This window comes from Ursus arctos, unplaced genomic scaffold (assembly GCF_023065955.2).
Source record: "Ursus arctos isolate Adak ecotype North America unplaced genomic scaffold, UrsArc2.0 scaffold_7, whole genome shotgun sequence".
Taxonomy (NCBI): domain Eukaryota; kingdom Metazoa; phylum Chordata; class Mammalia; order Carnivora; family Ursidae; genus Ursus; species Ursus arctos.
The window spans coordinates 10,913,370-10,937,940 of record NW_026623089.1 but is presented as its reverse complement, the minus strand read 5'-3'; positions in this window follow the sequence as shown (position 1 = coordinate 10,937,940).

Here is a 24,571-nt window from a genome sequence, read left to right as displayed (position 1 = left end):
GCATGGGGAAGCTGAGGCTCCTGGAGGCTGGCTAAGGGTAAGGGCAGACACCCAGGCATTTTAGGTACCAGTGGCAGGAGGGACACCAGCCACACGCTGCACTGTTGGAGGCCAGGTCGTGGGAAGGGCAGGTGACATATGCCTCTGGGCCTGGTGTCCTGTCGTTTACCCTAGATCTCTCCCCGCCAACGCTCACTGCCCCAGCGGTCCTGCAAGGGGTAGGGGCACCCGAGGAGCTCTGGCTTTGGGCAGGCTGGTGTTCAAACAGCTTCAAAAGTGACAGGCTGGGTCAAACAAGGTCCACGGTCATGGTCTTCCCAGCATCCTCTCTAAATGACACTGTGTACTCTTGCTTATCAACATGCTGGGGGCTCTGGCCACACCAGGGCTGAGGAAGGCACTTTCCAGGGGTGAGAGAATGGGGCAGGTGAACAGGGGACTTGGAGACACTCCCATGTGTCTCATTGGGTCCTGTGCAGCACCCAGTGGGGTAGGATCGGCCTGGAGGCCACACAGCATGGTTGCCTCTCCCTTGTTGCTGGACAAGCCTGGCTCCATCGGCAGTGGAGAGGACAGAGGGGGCCAGGGCCGGGCTGGACTCCTAGCCTAGGGAGGCCTCGAGTGGATACTCAATGTCCAGCGTACTTCCTATAGTTCTAGGTGTGTGACAGACATTCAGGAAGTAATTTTTAACACTATATACATGACTTCGTATGTTTATTTGTTTAGTTTGCTTTAGGATTTATTTTCCTGGGCTCTGGAATTTTCCTTGGAGAACTGGAATCAGATGAATTTTAAATCCACTAGTTTGCATAGACGCCGGGTCCTCAGCACTGGCCGCAGGTTAGGACAAGTCACTCAGTGCTTCTGGAAGAAGCTTTTGCTCCTCCTTCATCTGCAGAGTCTGCTTTCACTCGTCAGGGCCTGAGCATCAGGATTCTAGAGTCCATCCCTGGATCCTGTGTGTGGTCAGGGTGAAGACCACCCACCTGGACCACGGAGGTCATTTCTGGTCCATTCCTAGAACACGCTGGGTCTATTCTTTACAAGCCAGCGGTTTCATGACCAGCTAACAATTTTGCTTCTGGAAACATTGCTGAGCATCTTGAGAGACAAGTATTTTGTTAACTGAACTTCTTTTATAGTGATATTCTGGGTGTTACCTGAAATAGATGCTTGCCCAGGAAGCGATTTTTCAACACATACTTTAAAAAAGCCATTTTTGGCTGACATTCTGAGCTCAGCACCAACATTTGGAAGAATAACAGCAAGATCCTGTTGGAAAACCGTTTCCTCTACAGTTAGGACTAAGGAACAGGTTTGCACAGGACTGGCTACCTCAGGGCCACGAGGGTTTGCTGAGGAAAGACAAATGGAGGGGAGAGTCCATACCTGCCATGTGACAGCTCCTTCTGGGCTTTTCCATCTTCTTACCTTATTGACTGAGCTTCTCCTGTCAGCTGGTGCTTGCTATTTTAATGGGATTGCATCTAGAGAAGTTCCGTTTTGCTTAAGGTGGGCTTTTTTTTTTTTTCTGGAAAACTGGCATATTTTCTTTACATCAGTGCCCAAGGCTAGCTCTTAGGAAGCTAGTCTTATCAGGTGGTGTTTAGTGGTGGAACATGTATTAGGCCAGGAGTTAGGAGACTTGGCTGTGTGACCTTGGGTATATTCCTCAACCCCTCTGAGCCTTACTTCCTCTTCTGTAGAAGGGAGCTATCACCTGCCCTCCCTGTGTTGTGGGGCTCTCTGAAGGATCATAGAAAATAACGTGTGAATAAGAGCAAATGGAAAAACAGCTCCAAACTCTCATCTGCTATTACCTGAGAGAAAACACAGACAGAAGTTCCCACCTCAGAGAATTGTGGCAAAATACGCTCTCCCCTGCTGCCCACAGAACTGATTCATAAAGTCTAGGGCTGTTTCCAGAAAATCAATTGAGTCTCCATGGAGACGGGAGAATAATCATGTTCTTTGCTGATTAGTTGTTAACGCCCTCTGATCTGGGGGCTTGGGTGCCTGCTGGCGCTCAGCCAGGGGAAGCCAGCGAAGCCACCGAAAGGGGTGGTCCAGACGGAGGTGGCGCGTGAATGGCTGTACAAGGCGGTTGGTTGACGGGAAGGCAGAGGAGTGGCCGGGATGATAATGGGTCTGGGAGGGATTGCCTGCTGCCATGGCTCCAGACGCCCCCTTGCCTGCTGTGCTGCCCATGGTGGCTCCTCAGTGAAAAACGATATGTAAGTTCTGCCTCTTGGCTCCTAACTCCAGCCGCTCATGCTGTTTTCTCTGGAGTGGCCTCAGCCCGGACTGGGCTCTGCCCAAACCTAGCTTCTGCCCTGGGCCTTGCTTGCCCAGGGTGGTGCCTCAGGGAGGAGGGAACTGTCTGCACCCCTAGAACCCTCTATAGCCTCACCTGAGAGTCCAGGTCCCCAGCTTTCCATGAGCTCATTGGATAATCCCAGTGTTGGGACTGGGGGCATCATGATGGGGAGTGAGTGCTCAGGACTTTGGCTCATGGTTCATAGGTCCAGGGGATTTGAGGATTGGAAACACTGTAGAGGTTTTCCAGCCAGTCCTCTGACTCCTAGGTGAGGTCCAGTTAGAAAGTGTTGAATTAGAGTAAGAATAGAAGAGTTTGCGGTTCTTGGGGTGGTCCGAACTATCTGAGAAGTGAGGGAAAGCTTCAGAGAAGTCACGTGTGAGCTGGGTCTTAAAGGCTGAGGAGGATTGATTACAAATAAAAGAGACAGTTGGATACTCCAGGTGGGCACAGGGAATCACTCCTGCAGAGTGTCAGGCTCCATGAATGTCCTCTTTCCTTCTTCCCTCTCTCCCTCCCTCCTTCCCTCCCTCCCTTCACCACCCTCTCTCTCTTCTTCCTTCCTTCTTTGTCTCCATGCCCATCACATCCTATCTTCCTCCCTTTGTTTTTGGGAAGAGAGTTTGGAATCATGAGGCTGCTGGAATCTGAATGACCTTGAAGTAGCTTTGGCTTTGGGGCATGGCCAAGGGGCATGACCAACTCAACCATTCTCCCAAAGCTTGGATGATCTCACAGGCAGCCGTGCTGGGGGGTACAGCAATCTGGCCAGAGGGTGGGGAGGCCAAGGAGGTAGAGATGGGGAGCCGGGATTTTGATAGTTAAGAGCCACAGTGATTTCCCCCCCAGATTTATTGAGGTATGATTGATAAGTCAAAATTATATGTATTTAATGGGTACAGTGGGACGTTTTGATATATTTATGCATTGTGGAATAATCATCACGATCAAGCCAATTACCATATCCATCCCTTCACCTAGTTACCTTTTATTTTCTGGTGTGTGTGATGAGAGCACTTGAGATCTACTCTCTTAGCAAATTTCAAGTACACGATACATTATTATTAACTGTAGTCACCATGATATACATTAGGTCTTCAGAGCTTACAGTGATTTTTTATAAGATCATTTTGGAAGGAGGTATTTCTACTCTGCCAACAGAGTGTTTTCAATTCTGTTTCAGGCGTGTGGTTCTAAGGGAGGCCGTTACCCCAATTTGGTCAGAAAATGGGGACCAGATTAGCAGGTGCTACAGAGGTGTTTTTTCCTATGACTTTTAGGATTCTGGGCACTTAGAGAGCTGAGTCCCAGCAGAGCTGGGGGACTGCCTGTGCCCACACTGTGCTGTAAGGGATGGGGTGGTAGGTGGTGGCAGGATGGCCGGGGCAAGGCTGGCATCTGCCTGAGTCCTGCAGGTGCCACCTCGTCCCAGGCAAGCTTCTTTCCCTTACGCTGCTCACTGCTGGGCTTCCCCATGGCATGTCACCCGCGGCTTGTGGCCCAGGTCACTTACTATCCTCTTGATGTAGGAACGGAGCACTGCTGCCTCAGGCTCAGTTGACAGACTCTCACTGAAGGTTGAGGGTGATGAGGGGATTATAGCACAAGACAGAATTAGAAATAACTACAGGGAAAAGGGGGGACAGGTGTGCTCAGCCTGCCAACACTGCATTTCTCCCTGGCTCCTTTTCACAGGTTCTAGGGTCTGCTAGACCTGCCCACCAGGGAAAACCAAATTAGCTCTTTCTTGGGTTCCCCTCTCCACATCAGTGTAGACCCTGCTGTTGACGAAGACCCACCAATGAGCTTTTCTAAACCATGTGTCTCAAAATGAGTGTTGTCTCTGCCCTGGGATATGAGAATGGTGGCGGTGGTGTGTGTACTTGCACACGTGTGCGTGCATGTGAGTGTTTAATCCCAATACTGGATAAAACTTACAAGTTAAAGTCAGTTGGTTATTATTTTTGGTCTTTATTGCTGCTTTTCCAAAGCAGGCAGACATTCTTTTTCCAGAATCTTCATTTTAACCCTGGTTGGCTTCATTCCTTCTCTCTATCCTAATTTCCTTAGGGATACGAGCACGGGGAATATCCAAGGAAGGAGGAAGGGGAGGAGCGTGTGTGTGTGTGTGTGTGTGTACATTTGTGTGTGTGTATGTTGATATCTGGGTGTATGTGTCTGTGTGTATGTTGATGTGTATCTCTGTGTGTGTATATCTGTGCATAGCTCTGTGTATGTGTGTCTCTGTGTATCTGTGTATATGTCTGTGTATATGTCAGGGTGATCTGAGGTGGACTCTGAGGTTGAGACCCTAGAAATAAACACCGCGCTAAGTAATGGCACAGGAAATAAACCCTAACCATGTCAGACCCAGAAAAGTCTGGGAGGAGCAGTAGGCACAGTGCCCTTCCCTGGGTAACCTTCCTCCTTCTTCTCCAGGACCCTTGCTTTTTGTCCTTATGAGCTGGGGGTTGTGGAGGGATTTCACTTCGGAGACCAGGTGGAGCTCTGGGATTTGAGGATGGGAGGCTGGGGGTTCCTGGGCTTTGGGGGTGAGGTGACTCTCTTTCCTGGGAGCCAGATGAGGAAGTGCAGGGGAAGCACATGGAATTTGCAAGGTACTCTAGGTGTGAGGAGTGATTTAGCTGTCGGAGTGTTCTTCCTACGGAGTCCAGGGTCTTTTAGGGCTAGGGGTGGGGGTCTCAACTTCTCAAATGCTTTCTCTGTGTCTTCCTTTTCTTTTCCCTACCTTTTTGTTCTTTCTGTTTAGCCTCTATCTCCCACTGCCGTTGTCCTTTCTTGCTTATCCACTCCTCTGTAAGTTAAATACTTCCTCCTTGGCTATAACTTGCTCTTTAACGTAGACTGTCTTTCTCCTTCTATCTACTCTCCCTTCTGATGAAACTGGGGTATTGTGCTTGCGCCACTGTTCAATCCTCTGGGTATGACCAGCGTTGAAGAGCAATGTTAGGTCTACCAGCACTCTGGAAGGTACTCCAGAGTACTGGATGGTACCCTCAGTGTAGACGTTGCAAAGATTGTTGACAGGATTTCCCAAGGCATGTGTATAAAACACTGGCCCCTCAGATGCTCTTGGAGATGAATCCGATGAGTCTGAGAACATGGTGCACACGTTTTCCACCCCCTGGCGATTCACAATGCACATTGGCATTTCAAAGGCTCTGAGAATGAGTAGCTCCACTGCTTGGTAGGACTTGTCAACACTGGGTCTTAACAGATAAAAAGACAGAGGCTTTAGGGGCTTAACATAAATAGAACAGTTCCCTGCAATCTAACCCTGTTTTTGAGCTTACGAACATGAGTAGGGGAGTAGGAGAGATGAATGAAGAGATGTAACCATGACTGAAATTGACCAAAATTCAGATGAAGTCTTTGTTATTCTTCTTTTATTCTCATAAGTTTCTTATCAACATTTTTTCTCCTTCATCTGTAAAACTAAATGTTTCGTATTGAGAAGGAAACTTGTATCATAACTTCTAAAAATCTGTAACTTCTAGAAGAGTTAGTATGCATTCTTTTCCTTCAGATTTTTCTCTTTCTTACTCTCTTTTGCACATGTACATTATATATTTGTAAAGTAATGAAGAACATCTTAAATGTAGGGAAAGGGAAAGGAAAAGGTGGCTTATAAATGAGAAATTCTGCTCAAAGAAGAAAAAACCCCAAATGCCTGACTAGCATGGTCAAGTAAAACAGGTTTTAAAAAACTGTTAAGAAGAGAACCCAACTCTCAGAATTAAGAGGTAGAGATAACCACCCTCTGTATTGACAAAGAGCAGAGTATATCATGAGTTTCTGATGGGGACAAATCAAACAGTGGGATGAATTAGATGTTACTTCCACTCCATGTTAGACCATGACTTGCATAGACTTCAACAGGCTGGTCTCCATCTTGGATACTTTTTAATGAACTTTTGGCCCAAGAATAAACATTAACTGGGGTGACTCCAGAGAACCCCTCCCTAAATGAGCTCTACATCAATGAAACAATGCTTAACGAATATTTAACACAAGAAAAACACTGCAGGAGACAAGGCAGACATGTTTCCTCTCCTCAAGGAGGTTACTGCCCAGAAGGGGCTGAAACATAAGGAAACAAAACACTTCATTCCAAAGAAAATGATGGCATATGGGGCCTACGGGAAGCAGCAACTCACATCATAGTGGAGGATCAGGGACAGCTTCCTGCATGAGGGCACTTGGAGTTGAGCCATGAAGGAATGTGGAAGTTCAAGAAGTGGTGTGGTGGCAGTGTTACCAGCCCAGACAGAGGATGGCATGTGTGTGGGAAAGCCCAGGGAGGCATGTTAAGGGAAAAGTAAACAGCGACTGACCTCTCCATTGTATAATATATTCTAGTACAAATTTTCTAAGTGGAGAAATCATGCAAGATAAGACTGGGAGGTAGAGTTGTGTCTTTATTTTGAAGGTTCTTAAATCCTGGGGAAGAGGAGGGAGAGTTTATTCATAGGCAGTGGACACTCAGGAAGGGCATTGAAAGGGTGTTTTGCAGCCCGGAATAACCTGGTATGACACAACTGATGGTTGTCCTGGTTTAACCCTTTGGTTGGCCTTCTAGTCATACATACAGTCATTCAGGGATGTCTTAGAGAGAATGGCGAGAAGACCCATTAAGAAAAGTAGATCAGGCATCACAAAATCCTAAACCAGGCCCAGGGTGATGGGAATAAGAAAGGAGGCTCAGCTATGAAAGGCGTTCTGGGGGAGGAATCTCAAGGGGGAGGCCAAGCCCAGTGGTCCCCTGGTTTTGTGTCTGAGTGTCTGGGAGGAAGTGGGGCAGAAATCAGGAAGCTTAGAGGTGCTGTTTGGAGAGAAAGTAATGAGCTGGGCTTGCATAGATCAAGTTTAAGGGCTGGGGAAACATTGGGAACAGCTGTCACTGGGTTTCTAGGGGAGAGCTGAGGCAGTGGGAATGAAATAGGGAGTGAACTGGGAGAGTCCAGAGAGGGAATGATGAGGTCCATGGTCAGACCTAAGGTGGAAATGCCTTCCTTTAGAAAGCAGGGCAGGGAAATTGAATTAATGTGAAGGAGAGAAATAGTGCAAAGAGGGAAACCAGACAGTGGGAAAAGTAGTGGAGAAAATTTCCAAAGGCATGTGCACACGTGTGTGTGCGTGTGTGTGTGTGTGTATGTGTATGTATCTGTAAATTCTTCCAAATGCTACTGAAAGACTCAGGAGGGTAATGGTGGAAAGTGGGTTTCTGGATTGAAGTTTGGGAGGTCTCAGGGGCCATCCTTGGGGAGTTCAGTTGCAGAGGGTGGGAGAGGGAGAAGCCAGATTGAAAACGATGGGGAGAGTTGTAAGTCTCCTTTGGAGAAGTATTTTTTTTTTAAATCTTTCCCTTTAAAAATGTCTTCTACTTTACAATGTCATTAAAAAAATCTGACTAGCATATTGCAATGACAAGACCAGGCAATATAATATCCTAAATGTGAATGAGTGCACTTTAGTAGATCCGGGAGACTGTTTAATGTACTGGAGAATTATTTTTCAGGCATTCCATGCTGTCCAAATTGGGTTAATGTACCCCTGAAAAGTAAATCAGTTACTCCTCGTTGACTAGTCAGGTTAGACCAACTGTTCCTGAAACCTTAGGACACATTAGCTGCCTGGATGCTGTTTTTCATAATGTGTGTTTATTGGATCAGCAATCTATAAATCCTGAATTTTCAGGCCAAATAGCTCTTCACAGCTGCAAAAATATGCCATAACTTGTAAGTGGTCATTAGTTTGATAAAAGATACTGAGTGCCTTGTCTTCTGAAAGCGATCTTTGATGTAGAAGTAGCATCAGTGAACAGCCTTCAATGTCCCATGGCTCACACACCAGAAGACATTTGTGACTTGTAATTGTCGGTCTGTCAATTAGCAGCAATGACTTTTTCAGAGAGGCATATTTTGTGGTTAACTGAGTGTACCTTTCTTTCCAGGCCATGGAAAAAATCTAATTATGGGATTCTTGAGCCTCCGGTCTAAAAAAAGAAAATTATTTAAAGAGATTTTTTTTTCCTTCTAATTTTGTTCTGATCTTCATATAAGTGAGCTCTTTGAGGTTTTATGAACATATTCACTATAGTAATAATATTAAGTAACCTTCATTCCTGACCCTTCCCTCCTCCATTTCAGTCCTCAACTGTAAAGCATTTGCAGTTTTAACTCAGAAATGCAGGGAAAGAAGTTCAAAGAGCCAAGGGGAAGGTGTGAAGAAATAGGACTGAAATGGTTCCTTCATCCCAGTCATTGAACCTGGCAGGGCAGCAGCACAGGTGAAGGATGGAAGTTTAGTCTGTAGTTCTTCGTACATTTTCCACGTGAATCCTTTTCCCTCCTCCTCTCCACCCAAGAACTTGGTTCCAGACTGCTTCCTCCCCTGGAGTGCGTTATCTGGCATGAACTATTGAACACCCTCACAGCAGAAGTCCAAGTGTTGAATGAGGCCTTGTATTTGTGCTTAAAAAAAGGTCTTGTCCTCCAAAGACTGAACTCTTTGTGGGGGAGGGACAGGTTAGAGGACTCTTCTCTCATGAGAATATGTCAACTCCGTCTATGAATATGAGTCCATTCCTACTTCCCAGCACTTCCTTACATTGGATATTGGAGGGAGAAAAGAAGGATGTGTGTTTCATAGAGAAGTTGGCGTTATTAAATGGGGTAGAGTAGAACTAAAGTCATAAAAAGAAGACCCAGAGTTACAATTTGCTTTCTTCATCCTGACATCGACTCTTGAGATGAGATATCATACATGTCTGATTAGACTCTTCCTCGAATTCCCATTTAGCTCTTAAGAGAGAATGTCTTAGTGAGCTATGCCTACTGGTTTGCTGGTAAATGTTCAGCACCCCCCCACACCAAAAAAAGTGCTTCTGTCAATTTCCATTGTATAAATACTTCCTCTATGGCTGATTTCAACCTACCAATGAGATGTCACTCAATGAAGAGATGGGAAAAGCACACATTCAACTCTTCAGAGCCAGTACAAACTGGTTCTAACCCACCACTGTGCATGTGGCTTCCACTACAGGTCTCAATGATGGAAAGAAGGTTTGCAAATGTCCTGGGAGAGGAGTCTCATGGTTCTAGATATTCTTGAAAGCTAGAAATGTAGCTTTTCTTGATAAACATGACCTAAATTGCTGAGGGTTGTTGAAAATAAAGCACAAAACATAGGGTTATCAGCATAGCTCAGATATTTTCAATTTTATAATTACCATAAAATACCAAATAATGACACCCAATCCTTTTTCACGGGATTTCTCCATCTCCTTATTCACACCTAACTGTTCATATTGCCCAATCATGTCTTCTTTCTGTCTTCTGTGCCTTTGTACTCAGTTTCCCTTTTGCCTGGAATGCCGCTCCTTTCCCTTTCCCCTCACCACCTAAAACCTATGCCCATCCTTCAAGATCCAGCTTAGGTGTTACCTCCTCCCATTATTCTGGTCAAGGTGGGTCAACTTATTCTTTTTTTCTTGGTATTCCCATCATGCCTTCATCTTATTGCATCATAATGGTTAGTCTCTATTTTTCCCACTGGCCTGTGAACCCCTTAGGGCCAGAGATTGTGCCCTCCATGGCCCCAGGCTAAGCAAGGCCTGGCATAATGTGGGCTTTGTCCACTTGTCCAGCCTCATCTCGTGCCCCACTCTTCCACACTCTCATCGCTTCGGCCATTTTGGACTTATCTCATACATGCCATGCTTTCTTTAACTCCAGGCCTTGCTCTGTATTGCCCACCTGCACCTGGGATCAGCTTCTCTCTTGCTTTTACTCAGCTAACAGCTGCTTATCTTTAGGTCTCACATCTTCAGGGAAGCCTTCTTACTTAGACTAAATGAGGTCTCCTGAATAGATGTTCTCAAAGCAATCTGATCTTTTCATCACTGCATCCAACACATTGGTGGTCATTTAACCTTGGTCATTCCTGCTAGACTTGCAACAGCATGAGGACAAGAACCTGTCTCCATCATTTTTTCAAGCTCAGGAGCTCTGATACTTGCTGAATGATTGATTGCTGGAGAAATACTCAGTTCAGCTACCTGAGAATAAGAAGCTAAGAAGTAATTTGAACATCCAAAGAAGATCCCAAAGTAAAGTTAAATCTAGGAAGGCAACTTTGTCAGTAGAGAACTGGTGAATCATGTCTATGAGACAAATTTATTTAATTACCTGGTGTGACTGCTTCATTTGCAATGATTATTCATTCAGTGAGCTGGCTAAATTATGCTTTTATCATTCACCACCTCATTCTATTACCCTGGAGATCAGAGATGTAGATCTGTTGCGTGTTCATAAGAATGAATTAAACCGCCCTTCTAATACAACGCAAGCCTTTGTGCACACAACGTTGTTCAGTTACTCTCCCCGCCCCAGAGCTCCTTCTGGGAATAGGAGAGCAGGCACTTACCTTGCTCCTCATGTATTTCCGTTGTGAGTTGAAGATTGATGCCTGGACTCCCCTCCTTTGGTTGTTCCATTTAAGTGGCAAGGAAAAGATTCAAGGCACTGAAAGTAAATTTGAACATAACATTTTACGTCCCTTCCTCTGAGAGCAGAGCTGCTCTTAGATGCTAGGAGGCCGTGGGCACTGCAGGCAAGGGGCCGCATTTTCTGTAGTTCTGCCCTGGCATTCCGTTTCCTCTGTATCCGCCTCTGAAAGCACCTCTGTCTCCCCACAGGCAGGGGTGGCTGTGCGTCTTGAACTTGGCTCCTCCTGGGCTGCAGTAGTACCCGGCTTGGTTTGGACAAGGCGGAAAGTGTCACGTTATGCAAACCTGGAATTAGAGGAAAGCCTAACAGCTTTCCAGCCCAGCGCCAGTCCATGGACATGTCCCTGCATTCCTGGCTCCTGACTCTCACCCAGTGGAAGCGAGGCCAACCCAGTCAACAGACTTTGCACCACTAAAGCGCTCTAACACTTTGCTGTCCGGGCTGCCCTCAGTAGCTTATGAAAATCCCCTGATGTTCCAGTAGTTCTGCAGAAGAATACTTGTCTTTTCTTCGCTGTTCTCTCTTTGAATCAGCAAGAAGCACCTTTTATTGATCCCCGTTTATCCTCTGGGGGCCTCTGAGTAAGGTCACGGGGAGTATGTTGCTTTCCCCGTACTCTTGAATTTAACTACACTGAACCCTTCCAGAACTTTACATTTATCCTTATTATAGTTCACGCAGTGTGATTCGACTCCCTCGGGGACATTGCCAACGTGGGGAGAAATTCTCGGTTGTCACAACTGGGAAGACACCGACGGCACACAGTGGGTTGGGGTCAAGGATGCCGCTAAGCACCCTCCAATGCACAGGACGGCCCTACAACAAAGCATGACCCAGCCCAGAGTGTCAGCAAAGCGGAGGCTGAGGAAGCAGGCTCTAATGCTCTGTCATGGGTGGGAATGCAGGAACGTGATGCATATGAACGTGAACGGAGCAGCAGAGCTGCTTCTAGGCACGTGGTGTCTCCAGCGCCCAGCACAGAGCTGAGTGCACAGGGGGCCCTCGGGCATGCTTGCCGTGAGACACGATTACTGCCTTATGGGATCTCACGGTCACAGGTGGGACTTGATCTGTTTTTCTGATCCTACCAAGACAACAATGGGAATCTTTTGGAACTGATGTTTTCCCAAATTCTTCAATGTTAAATACTTTCCATGCCTATGGAAAAGGAAACAAACTATGGAGAAGGAAATAAACTATTTTTTTTCCTGCAAAAACGGGGAAAACAAAGCAGAATAGTTTTTTTTCTTTTAATATTAAAGACTCTGAGTTTTGGGGCACCTGGGTGGCTCAGTTGGTGAAGTGGCTGACTCTTTTTTTTTTTTTTTTTTTTAAAGATTTTATTTATTTATTTGACAGAGAGAGACAGCCAGTGAGAGGGGGAACACAAGCAGGGGGAGTGGGAGAGGAAGAAGCAGGCTCCCAGCGGATCCCAGAACGCCAGGATCACGCCCTGAGCCGAAGGCAGACACTTAACGACTGTGCTACCCAGGTGCCCCGAAGTGGCTGACTCTTTTTTTTTTGGCTCAGGTCATGATCTCAGGGTCCTGGGACTGAGCCCCATGTCCAGCTCTGCACTCAGCGGGGAGTCTGCTTGGAGATTCTCTCCCTCTGCCCCTCCCCCCACTCGCACTCTCTCTCCCTCTCTCTCTCTCTCAAATAAATAAATAAATCTTAAAAAAAAAGACTCTGAGTTTTTGCAAGTCAGTAAAGCTCAATAATCTTGTTATAGAAATCTGTATTTCCATTATGCAACCACTTTCTTTCTTTGTATTTCCAAGAAGACTCCCAGAAACTACTGTTTGATAAGATGCAAGCACACTGTTCTTTGCATCTTGACCAAAAGATGCTCAGGGAGTGCAGAGTGTTTGGAACTCTGGTAGGGCCTTGTCCTGTCCTCTCAGAGAGACAAGGGTGGCCCATGTCTGTAGACATGATGAGGTCAGATTTATTATTTTTTTGTAATAGCTTTATTGAGATATAATTCACATATTATACAATTCACCCATTTAAAATGTACAGTTCAGGGGCACCTGAGTGGCTCAGTCGGTTAAGCATCCAACTTTTGATTTTGGCTCAGGTCATGACCTCAGTGTCACGAGATTGAGCCCCACGTTGAGCTCTGTGCTCAGCGGGGAATCTGCTTGAGGATTCTCTCTCTTCCTCTCCCTCTGCCCTTTCCCACTGCTCACATTCTCTCTCTCTCTAATAAATGAATAAATCTTAAAAATAGTACAATCCAGTGCGTTTCAGTCTGTACGCAGAGGTATGGAGTCATCATCACCATCAATTTTAGAACATTTTCATCGGGCTAAAAAGAAGCCCTGTATCCTTCAGCTAACACCTCCTACCCACCCGACCCCCCAGCCGCCCAGCACCTGGCAACCAGTCATCTACTCTACTTTCAGTCTTTATGTATTTGCTTATTGTGGGCAATTCATTTAAGTGGAATCATGTAATATGTGACCTTTTGTGTCTGGCTTCTCTCATTTTGGACAGTGTTTTCAGGGTTCATCCTTGTTGTAGGATGGATCAGTACTTTATCCTTTTTTTATGACCAAAACATATTCCATTGTATGGCTATACCATATTCTGTGTATCTATTCGCCAGTTGTATGCGAGTCACTCAGCAAGTCCCCAGGAGCCTGATGACTGCTCAGTGGACGAAAGGAATAATCCATTTATTCAACACGTACTTATGGATGACCCATGTGGTAGTGGTTGGGGATTTTGAAGTGAGCAAAACAAAGCTTTTACTCTCCTGGGAATGAAGAGTGCACTGGGAGCCAGACGGGACAAATGAGCATGTGCCATGGCAAGTGCTATGAGGAAAGCAGGGGGAGGAGGACAGAACTTGAGAGGGTCACCATGTTACATGTGAATGGAGGTTCCTTCCCAGGGAAGTGGTGGCAGAGCAGGGAGGAAAGCCAGCTCTCCTGTTTTCCTAGTGGGGCCTCTGACATCATAAGATCTCCTGGATATTAATGGAGAGCAGTCTGGTCCCCATTTCTGTGCTTTTCATACAATTTCAATCGTCCCTGGAGGAGGTGCTAGCTTTCTTCTCCCATTCTCTTCTCCGCACACTCTATATTCTGAACTATAAATACTATACACAGAAAATTCCCTGTCATTTTGCCATTTGGTGTTTTTGTGGTCATGGAACATTTCCTTTTTTCTCAATGGGATTTAATTTTTATCCATGGACTGTGGAGGAAGCTTGCTGGTGGTGCCTCCTGTGGGGCTGACGTTCATCAGGGCCTGGGGGGTTTCCTGGGGGTGCAGGAGCCCACCTCCCACCGGCCTGTGCAGGAACCGAGCTGACAACTGCGCCTTGTGCTCCAAGCAACACCCACCTACACGCGCCTCAACGGATGCTCCTTTCCCTTTAGCTCCCTTCCCTTGCGAGGCCAGCAGTCTGGTTTTTAAGAATGAGAGTGGGACTTCACAAAAATTATGAGGAATGGGTTGCAAGCAGAGAGTTTTCAAAAAAGTGATTATTTCTTCTTTGACTACAGAAGCGTGTGTCTAAGGTAACTGTAGCTAAGCATTTGAAGTCCACTTAGGAGGAAACCACTTTGTCACCATAGCATCCCTTTTCATGAAAATGTCTCTTCCTCCTGACTATAGAGGGCTGAGTCCCTGGGTCTCAGTCTTGGACCACAGCCTTTAGGACTGGGGGGAATGTGACAGCTGGCATTTGGAACCACTGACAAGAGCCCCTTGAGTCAGTAGAGTCAGATGGAAGGCTCTGCCCGGTGGGCTTAGAATGCAACAGAGAGGCTTTCTGCTCTTGCCTAGGGGACTGAGCACTTCCTGGGATACGTTTCTGTCCAAGTAAGACCTGCTTTCTGCCTTGGGAGAAAGAGTGGAGCTCATGGAAAATGTGGCTTCTCGGGCTCCATGGACGTTTTCTTCTTATCTACCTGGTTAGGGTCCTTGAATAGGAATGTGAGACTGTTTATTAGCAGTGTGTGAGTAACTGAGGATCATGTTCTGGAAAGAAATGTACCCCTCACAAAAAGAAATAAAATCAACATATTTATAATAATTGGTATTGCCACCATTATTGGTAAAGCACTAAGGTTGATAAAAATCTATTTATCAGAATTGCACATTGCAACAATCTTTATTTTGGGCTTAGTGTTATTTAAATGAAAAAAATTATGTAGGTTATCCATGCACATGGTTTAAGAAAAATCCAAACAGCACAGATGAAAAATAAGCAACGAAAAGTAATTCTCCCTGTCACCTCTGATTCTCAATTCCCCTCCAAACACAAATAGAGTTCTGTGTGTATTGTTCAAAAGGTATCTGATGCATTTTCAATATTGTAACAATTTCTGAATGACAGCTTGTAAATAGTGTGCAACCAGCCAGACCTGGATTATCCCTGTTTTCCAGCTCAGCACCCCACCTCTGGAAGCCTGTCTTTCTTTACTCATAAAACTTTAAGCATCAAATGAGATAGTTCTTGTAATTTGTAGTCAGTGCTTAGTAAGTGGTGGCTATATTAAAGATTATGTATGATTTATCCACTAAATTAGGATTGCCAGATAAAATACAGGACTCTCAGTAAATTATCAGATAAATAATGAAATTTTTAGTATAAGTATATCCCAAATATTGCACAGGATATACTTATACTAAAAAAATTGTCATTTATCTGCAAGTCTAACTTAACTGGGTATTCTGTATTTTTATTTGTTAAATCTGGCAACCATATACTAAATGCCAAAATCTGAGCTAGGGTATGTGGAGAACAGCATTCTAGAATGTTGAAATGTTAGCACTAGAGGGGGCTCTGATCCAATGACCTCATTTTATATGCTATAAGGCCCATCTTCAGCACTCTGAGTTCTAAGCATCCTACCTAGATTCTTAACTACAAAAGCAGTATGAAAGTAGAAGATTATGTACCAGGCTCTAGTCTCAGGCCCAGTCTATTGCCAGCTACATTCATGCATTCTTTGCTTTTCTCTGTCCTTCCCCACCCCACACCCTTCCTTTGAAAATTGGAACCAAGAAAGAGTCTTCAGTCATGGCAGTGGCATTACTACAGCAAGGGAAGGGCAGTGAAGTGTGAAGAAGGCCATTTAGCATGCTCTGGGCAACTTGATGGATGTTATGATGAGTTGGGTGGGTATGGGAGGTTAGGAGGCAGAATATTTACCCAGTGGCAAGTGTCTGGGCACAAAGGGACATTTTGAATTGGTCTCTCAGGGTTTATGGAACTCAGGACAGTCTCAGACAGTTAATGTGTGGACCCACCCTGAGTGGCAGTCTTCCTTTCCTTAACTCAGAATAAAACATGAAATGTTAAAGAATGTTACCTGTTGAAAGGAGGAGGAGGAAGTATTGACATTTAGCAGCAGATAACTCAGCTTATCCCTCTCTTAAAAGCATATTGTGATTATGGTTTTCATGAATAATATGGACACTAGGTACACATCTTAAAATGGGAAAAATGGAAGTAAACCTTCCTTTGCTAAGAATACAGTCACCTACAATTTAGATTTTAAAGTATTTTTGAGGTCTGATTTTAATGAGAAGGCCATTTTCTTTCTTGTGTTGTCTGGCTCTATCTCAGTCTCTATCTCCATTCTCTTTGCAAGGCCCTCCTTTCCTCTCCCCACTCCACCCCAAGTCATTTCTGGAGCACCTCTGGGGGTTCCATAAGCTTGAGTTTTCATAAAGCCCAAGAGAAATTCATGTTATTGTATTGAATGTGGGTTATTCTTACCAAATGGCAGCCCAGGGAGACAGACAGTAGTAGGGAAAAATGATTTGGACTCTGCTGCCTTCCCCATTCTCTCCTGTAGAGAGAACACCAATGGTCACCCAATGGAAGCTGTCAGGATGATTATATCTATGCCAGAGGGAAAGTGCTTTCTCAGCAAATGGCTGCCCCAGATAGCTGGGGGGTACATTCATGAAGCGGAACTAAAAGAGAGGTCTGATTTAGGGCATGAAACAGAAAGGAACAATAAAAGACATTTCATGACACTAAGAAATCTGAGAATGTTCAGCAAAATTAGTTTGATTTTGTAAATCATTTTGAAAGCTAACTTATTTTTTGAGATACTTGAAGTTTTTCTTCCTACTTCCTTTAAATTATAATTATCAACTTCTTGGAGAAATTCCCTCTATACAGTAATTAATGAAATACTAAGATTAGTTTGAGCTTTTAAAACAGCTTTGAAATTTTTGGTGTGTTTTTATTTCACTCTTTACATCAGACCTTTTTTTTTTTTTTTTTTTTTTAGGATGACTATAAAGTAAAGAATTCCTTTTAGGGATGGTAGATACAAAGATGATGCAAAGTGAAATACAGTGAAATATAACCTATCTTTGTGAATTCTGGAAGAAAAATATGACTGATCAGCATGAGGTTGATGTGTTATAAACCTTCCGGAAGCCTTTAGGTGAGGAAGACATTAGAGTCATTGGCCTGGAATATTATCATCAGTTAGTTTGGAGTTTAATGAAGTGAAACATGGTCTTCACTTGATGGTGCCAGTTAATTAATCTTTGTTATACTCAGTGAATTTAACTATTGCAAAGTTGTGATTTTCTTCTGTAAAAAAACACGACAAAGGTTGATGATCTTGCTCCCTAATTTATTCTTTTTCTTAAAGATTTATTTATTTGTTAATTGAGAGAGGGTGAGTGCACACGAGTGGGGGGAGGGGCAGAAGGAGAGGGAGAGGGAGAATCTTCAGCAGGCTCCTCTGATGCAGGTCTTGATCCCACAACCCTGAGATCATGACCTGAATTGAAATAAAAAGATAGCCACTTAACAAACTGAGCCACCCAGGTGCCCCCCTGATTTATTCTTGATTAAAAAGTAAAATCAAGTGGAGAGCATTTTTTGCATATTAGTTATTAATGAAGCGGAGAAAGCATTTGCATATCAAAAACTTATTTAAGTGTTTTCAAGTGATAACTACTATTTATGTGGCTGTCAGTGTAGCATTGAAAGAATTAACCAGAGTTATTAATAAGAGTTATGAACTACTTTATGTGATAAGACATGAGCTACCAATTCCTTGTAAATGTAGGAAACAGAAATTGTGGGTTGGGCATATTTCTGTTTCATTACAGTAATTCAGGTATAGATGCATTATGGTCCAAATGTTTTTACTTTAAAATTTGTAAAAATTTCTAATTTGTATCCCTACATGGTTTACATCTAGCATACATAATTTTCTTTGACTTCTTAGAAATGTTTGCTTTTTAAAATTAATCTTCAAATACATAAAGAAGCTGACCTAAGTTAAAGGGAAGAAAAACTATCGGTGAAAGATGATGAAAAGCTTAAGAATATTTGTATGTTTTCCACCTGGATCCTTTGGCAGCTGTAATATAGTTATTTTAAAGTTTATGGCTGACAATTTCATATGCTAGGTTATCTCTTTGTCTGTGTCTATTGACTATTTCTTCTCTTTGTGGATCACATTTTCTTCTTTGTGTGTATTGTAATTTTTTAATGTATGCTAGATATTTTGTATAAAAGAACAGTAGAGACCAAAGTAAATACAATTTACCCCCAGAAAAGGGCCTGTACGTTCTTGTTTCAGGCTACTAGAGTGGGATGCTTGAGTCAATATCACCTGTACTTGAGGCAGGTCTGGGCTTTTTTGCAACTTTGGTTTAGTTCACCACTTGTTTCAAATATTTTGAGAGCAGGACTAGGGCATTCTCTTTAGGATGGGAGCTTAGGATGGGACCACTGTTGAGACTATAGCTGAGCTGCTCACTTTCCTAATAGTAGGAGCACTCTCTCTTTTTTATAGTTCACGCCAGTGTTTCTAGATAGCTCACTTTGTTCTCTAATGCTACCCTAGGCATTTTATTTATTTTTATTTTATTTTATTTTATTTTATTTTATTTTTTAAAGATTTTATTTATTTATTCGACAGAGATAGAGACAGCCAGCGAGAGAGGGAACACAAGCAGGGGGTGTGGGAGAGGACGAAGCAAGCTCATAGCGGAGGAGCCTGATGTGGGGCTCGATCCCACAACACCGGGATCACGCCCTGAGCCGAAGGCAGATGCTTAACCGCCGTGCCACCCAGGCGCCCCACTACCCTAGGCATTTTATACCTAGGGAGATTTCTTTCTGCTTTAGGAAGATTTGTCCCAGTTTCTCTTCCCTGCCCCCAGCTCTTTCCAGCTGAAAGCATTGGGTCTTGGACTGCTTTTTCCCAGCTTCCCTGTTCTTCTCTCCACCTTTCAGGGGTTGGCCTTCTTGCAGAAGGGGGCCCTGTGTGCCTTGAGGGAAATAACTCTCAGTTCTCTTCTGCCCCCAGTTTTTAGTATACTGCCCTGAGCACTCGCTGAAGACCTGTGTGAAAGAATGGTCAGGTAGATGCAGATCTGCTCTGGGGCTAGGTCTCATGGAATTCTAATCTGTCATTCCAGTTCACACATGCCTGTTAGAAGTTCATTCAAAGTTTGGCTGATTCCTCTTTTTCCTACCCTTGTAGGATTCATCTTTCTCTTGCTGCTCAGCCAGGGAGGAGAGCAGCCATGGGTTTCTTTCTCATTATCTAAAGTTAAAGTTTAGCTCACTATGCATTGATAGCTCATCCATTGTGTTTGGTTGTGAGACAAAGAATAATGGTTTCTTGCAACTTTCTACATAGCACCTAGAAGCAGAACAGCTCCATATTATCTCTAAATATATCAAATAAATTCCCACCTTGACCTCTTAGAATGTTGTGTTGTCTGTGTTTGAAGCTTCTTCCTCTTTGCCTATAAACATACTAGGGGATTTTGTGGAATCAGATTAAGTCCCACCTCCTCTGTGAAGCCTCACCTAATTACTTAGGGCAGTGTCTCTCAACTCTGAATTCCTTTAGTACTTAACATCTGTGCAACTCCCTGGCATTGAAAACATGTAACGGTGCATTGCTAGTTATCTTGCCAGAGTATGTCCTGTTTCTCACCCAGCAGGTCCCCATTTTGAAAAGTTGGGCATATTCACAGAAGCTAAATTGTTTGACTCATAGATTCATTGATTTAGCCACTATACAAAGGCACCTGCCACTACATAGAAGAAGCCAAGAAGAGCAGTGAAGTCTCAGAGGACTGAAAAAGGTAAGAACTTTTCTCTTGAAAAAGGAAAGCAAAAGGTGAATCTGGAGAACAAAAACTACCCATTTTATCATCAGTTGTGCCTGGCACCATGGTAAAAATCAGAACGAAGTTATTAATCTAATATGCAATCACCTGGACATCACAGGAAGCAATACAGCCAGCAACATGGTTCTATGAAAAGCAAGCCAGCCTGGTCTATTTCATTGCCTTTGGAAATAGTGGCCAGTCACAGAGACAAAGAGACGTGATGGGTATAACCTATTTGGAGTTAGTGATATTATCTCTCTTGAATTCTTTGTGAATCTAATCAAGAGGTTGTGACAGAGATTGAGAATGAAAAGTCCCCATACCCTCAAAAGAAGACTGACGGTTTTATACCCATGGTAACCAGTAAACACCAGCACTGACTTTAAATCAATCAACAACAAATCGCTTCAGTGAGCATACCTCTGAAAGCCAACCAATCAGTGACAGCCTTATGCTATGAAAGTCAGTCATTTGGCGGTGAACTCACCCTAGTGACCATACTTCTTGGAATGATGTCAATCCACTCCAGCATCTGCAACCAGCTCACATTTCTAAGGCTGACATCTTCCCACTTTTGCATCTTCCCCAAACTCTACAGAAGATCAACAGTTAGCTTTGCTCAGTGAAGTCTCATGTGATCAGCATAAGTCTCTCTTACTTTAAGTAATAAATTCAGCATTCTAGATTCAGATTTTAAATGATGGGTCTCATCCTTTGACATCCTTTGATGGGTTCCACCAAAATAATTTTGAAGACCCTCATTTGGCAGCCATTCCATGGGTTGCCTGGGCTTAAGACATATTTATGAGGCCATGTATGCTCAAATTTTGTTTGTCCTTTGCATTTGCTGCCACGTAAGTCTGTCTCTACAACGATTTGGTTTTGAACAGGCTTCTGTTCTTGTTGCTGAATTAATTTTATCCTATGATTTGTAACCAGACAATCTCTGACTTATTTCAGTGAACTTTGGTTACTAAATTTATTTTGATATTCTATGATTTGTATTTTAGGATTTATTTGAAAAATTAATTCTAGAAAACTGGACCTTTGGTTTGTAGGCACATGATTTGTTTAAAAAAGTCAGACTTAATGGTACTGGCACAAAAATAGACACATAGGTCAATGGAACAGAATAGGGAACCCAGAAATAAACCCATGATTATATGGTCAATTAATCTATGACAAAGGAGTCAAGAATATAGAATAGGAAAAAGACAGTTTCTTCAACAAACGGTATTGGGAAAACTGGACAGCTATATGCAAAAGAGTAAAATTGGACCACTTTCTTATTCCATACAGAAAAATAAACTCCGAATGGATAAAAGACCTAAATGTGAGACCTGAAACTATAAATTCCTAGAAGAAAACACAGGCAGTAATCTCTTTGACATCACCCATAGCAACATTTCTCTAAATATGGCTTCTTTGGCAAGGGAAACAAGAGCAAAATTCAACTGTTGGGACTATACAGAATAAAAGGCTTTTGCACAGTGAAGGAAACAATCAACAAAACAAAGAGATAAGCCACCAAATGGGAAAAGATATTTGCAAATGATATATCCATTAAGGGGTTAATATCCAAAATATATAAGGAACTTATACAACTTAACACCAAAAAAGACAAATAATCCAATAGAAAATCGGCAGAAAAACGTCATGAATAGACGTTTTTCAAAGAACACATACAGATGGCCAATAGATACATGAAAAGATGCTCAGCATTACTCGTCATCAGGGAAATACAAACCAAAACCACAATGAGATATCACCTCACATCTGTCAGAGTGGCTGAAATTGAAAACACAAGAAGTAACAAGTGTTAGTGAGCATGTGGAGAAAAAGGAACCCTCCTGCACTGTTGGTGGGAATGCAAGCTGGTGTAGCTACTGTGGAAGACAGTATGGAGGTTCTTCAAAAAATTAAAAAGAGAATTCCTATATGACACAGTAATTCCACTACTGGGTATTTACCCAAAGAAAATGAAAACACTAATTTGAAAAGATATACACACCCCTATGTTTATTGTAACATTGTAATAGCCAAGAAATGGAAGCAACCCAAGTGTCCACTGGTAGATGAATGGATAAAAAAGGTATGTGCACACACACACACACACACACACACACACACACAACGGAATATTACTCAGCCATAAAAATAATGAAGTCTTGTCATTTGCAACAACAGATGGATTTAGAGGGTATAACACTAAGTGAAGTCAGTCAGAGAAAGACAAATACCATATGATTTCACTCATATGTAGAATTTAAGAAACAAAACAAACAAAGGAAAAAAAGAAGACAACCCAAAAGCCAGACTCTTGACTATAGAGAATAAGCTGGTGGTTACCAGAGGGGGACGAGTGGGGGGATGGGCGAAATAGGGAAAGAGGATTCAGAGTATGCTTATTATCATGTGCAGTGAGTACTGTATAGAATTGTTGAATCATTGGGGCGCCTGGGTAGCGCAGTCGTTAAAGCGTCTGCCTTCGGCTCAGGGCGTGATCCTGGCGATCTGGGATCGAGTCCCACATCAGGCTCCTCCGCTGGGAGCCTGCTTCTTCCTCTCCCACTCCCCCTGCTGTGTTCCCTCTCTCGCTGGCTGTCTCTCTGTCACATAAATAATAAATAAAATCTTAAAAAAAAAAAAAAAAAAAAAAAGAATTGTTGAATCATTGTACACGTGAAACTAATTCAACACTGTATGTTAATTATACTTGAATAAAAAACAATTCAGACTTAAGTATGTGTATGAAATCATTGGAGGTTTTGGTTTGTAGTTGCACAATTTGGTAACTATTTTTGCCATTCCCATGCTTCTTCTGTTGACTGTTTTTGCAGTTGTTTAACTATTTTTACAGCAATGTCTAATGTGTTTTTGTTACTTCCTGGGTTGTGTCATGTCTGTTGAATATGTAGAGAAGTGCTCCACAGAGAATCGGTGTGGATACAGGCCCGATAAGTTTCCTATCCTGTATTCCTATACAAACCAAACTTGAAGACAAATGAGGTCTGTTTGATTGGCGGCCAATTCTTGCAATGGTGATTAAACTCTGTCTTGGATTGCCTTGCACATCTTCATAAAGATGCTGTCAAGTCAGTCGGAGATCGTTTAGTTCATATTCTGGCATCAGTAATGATAAGGTAGTTATATGTGAGCTTTTCCTAGGCCTCTTCCCTATTAGTCTATGTCGAAGTTTCACTCTTTTCGAGAAGAACTGGTTTGCTACATGAAATTGCTCTGTAATCTTAACTTTTGCACTTACCTTGGTAAATGGCAAATATATTTCTGATTTAGGATAGCGAAGCCCCTTTGGGGAAACTTTTGACAGGTCAGCATTAAAACATAAGAAGTCTATAAAAATGAAGCAATAATAATAACATTCAAAGTCAGTGTCTTTAAAACTGATAAGCCAAGGAGCCCACAAAACAAAATGCTGAGATTATTCTCTCTCAAAGAAGCTCTGCTTCACTCCTGTTCAAAGGAGGTGAAATCCACCCTCCTTATGCCTCCTGATCTGTGTTATCGTCAGCACTGACCTTACACTCTTTCTCTTCCTTCTCTTCTTTCCTCTGACCTCCTAGATGAGCTGTTCTTTCCTTTGGGTTTTCTTAAGAAAAGAACATTCACATTTCATCACATTATAAAATTGTTAAACCAAAAGATTAATGTATAGAAGCTGAATTTAAACCCTAGTCTAGAGCTGAGTTAAGGCCTGTAATGAAGCAGTTTTAAACCTCACTGCAACATATAGAAATTTACTGCAGAATTTGAGGTTTTATTAGGTACTTATTGTTCTGGACTATCAGATCTGTACCGACTAGTTCATTTGATTGTTAGGCCCCTCAGATGGGGAAAATGGTGGAAACATAGGCCAGGAAAGACAAAGAGAGAATTTAAATAACCTAGGGGTGCTTATGTATGTATGTTTGTATGTAATCTCTACACCCAAAGTGGGGTTTAAATTCATGACCCTGAGATCAAGAGTCACCTGCTCTTCTGGCTGAGCCAGCCAGGCGGCCCTAGGGCTGGCTAATTTAATAGTGGCTTTGAGAGGGCAAGAAGAGGCCATGGCAAAGGCCTTTGCCAAAAAAGGGGATTAGACAAACATTCAAAATCACAAACAAAATGAAGGTGAATCAATAGGAGACCTAAAATATAGAGTCTAGGACACCTTCAGGCAGGGTTCTGGCTGGGCCCCGTGGCCCAAGTAAAGTTAGCCTTGTCCTGCCTCTTTGTAAATGGACTTAGACCCAAAATAAAGGATTTAGTCATAAATAAATGGGAATGGAAAACGGCCAGCTTAAAAGATCTCCTACATATGGCTGGATATCTTAGAGAGTAAATAAGCTAGAAATGAAAACAAACTTCTGGATCTCCAGGTACAGTAATTGAGATAAAGACAAAAACAAGACTGAAAGTTGATGACTAAAGATACCTTTGCAAGCAGAAGGGCCATTAGAAGAACCAATGTTCTGCATTAGTCAAGAAACAAAAGCGCAAACATGGTACCGCCCGAGGAAAACATTAGCACCCACATTTCTTCTCCTTCCTCTAAACCTCCCCGGGGAATTATCTAAAGATTTCAAGATCA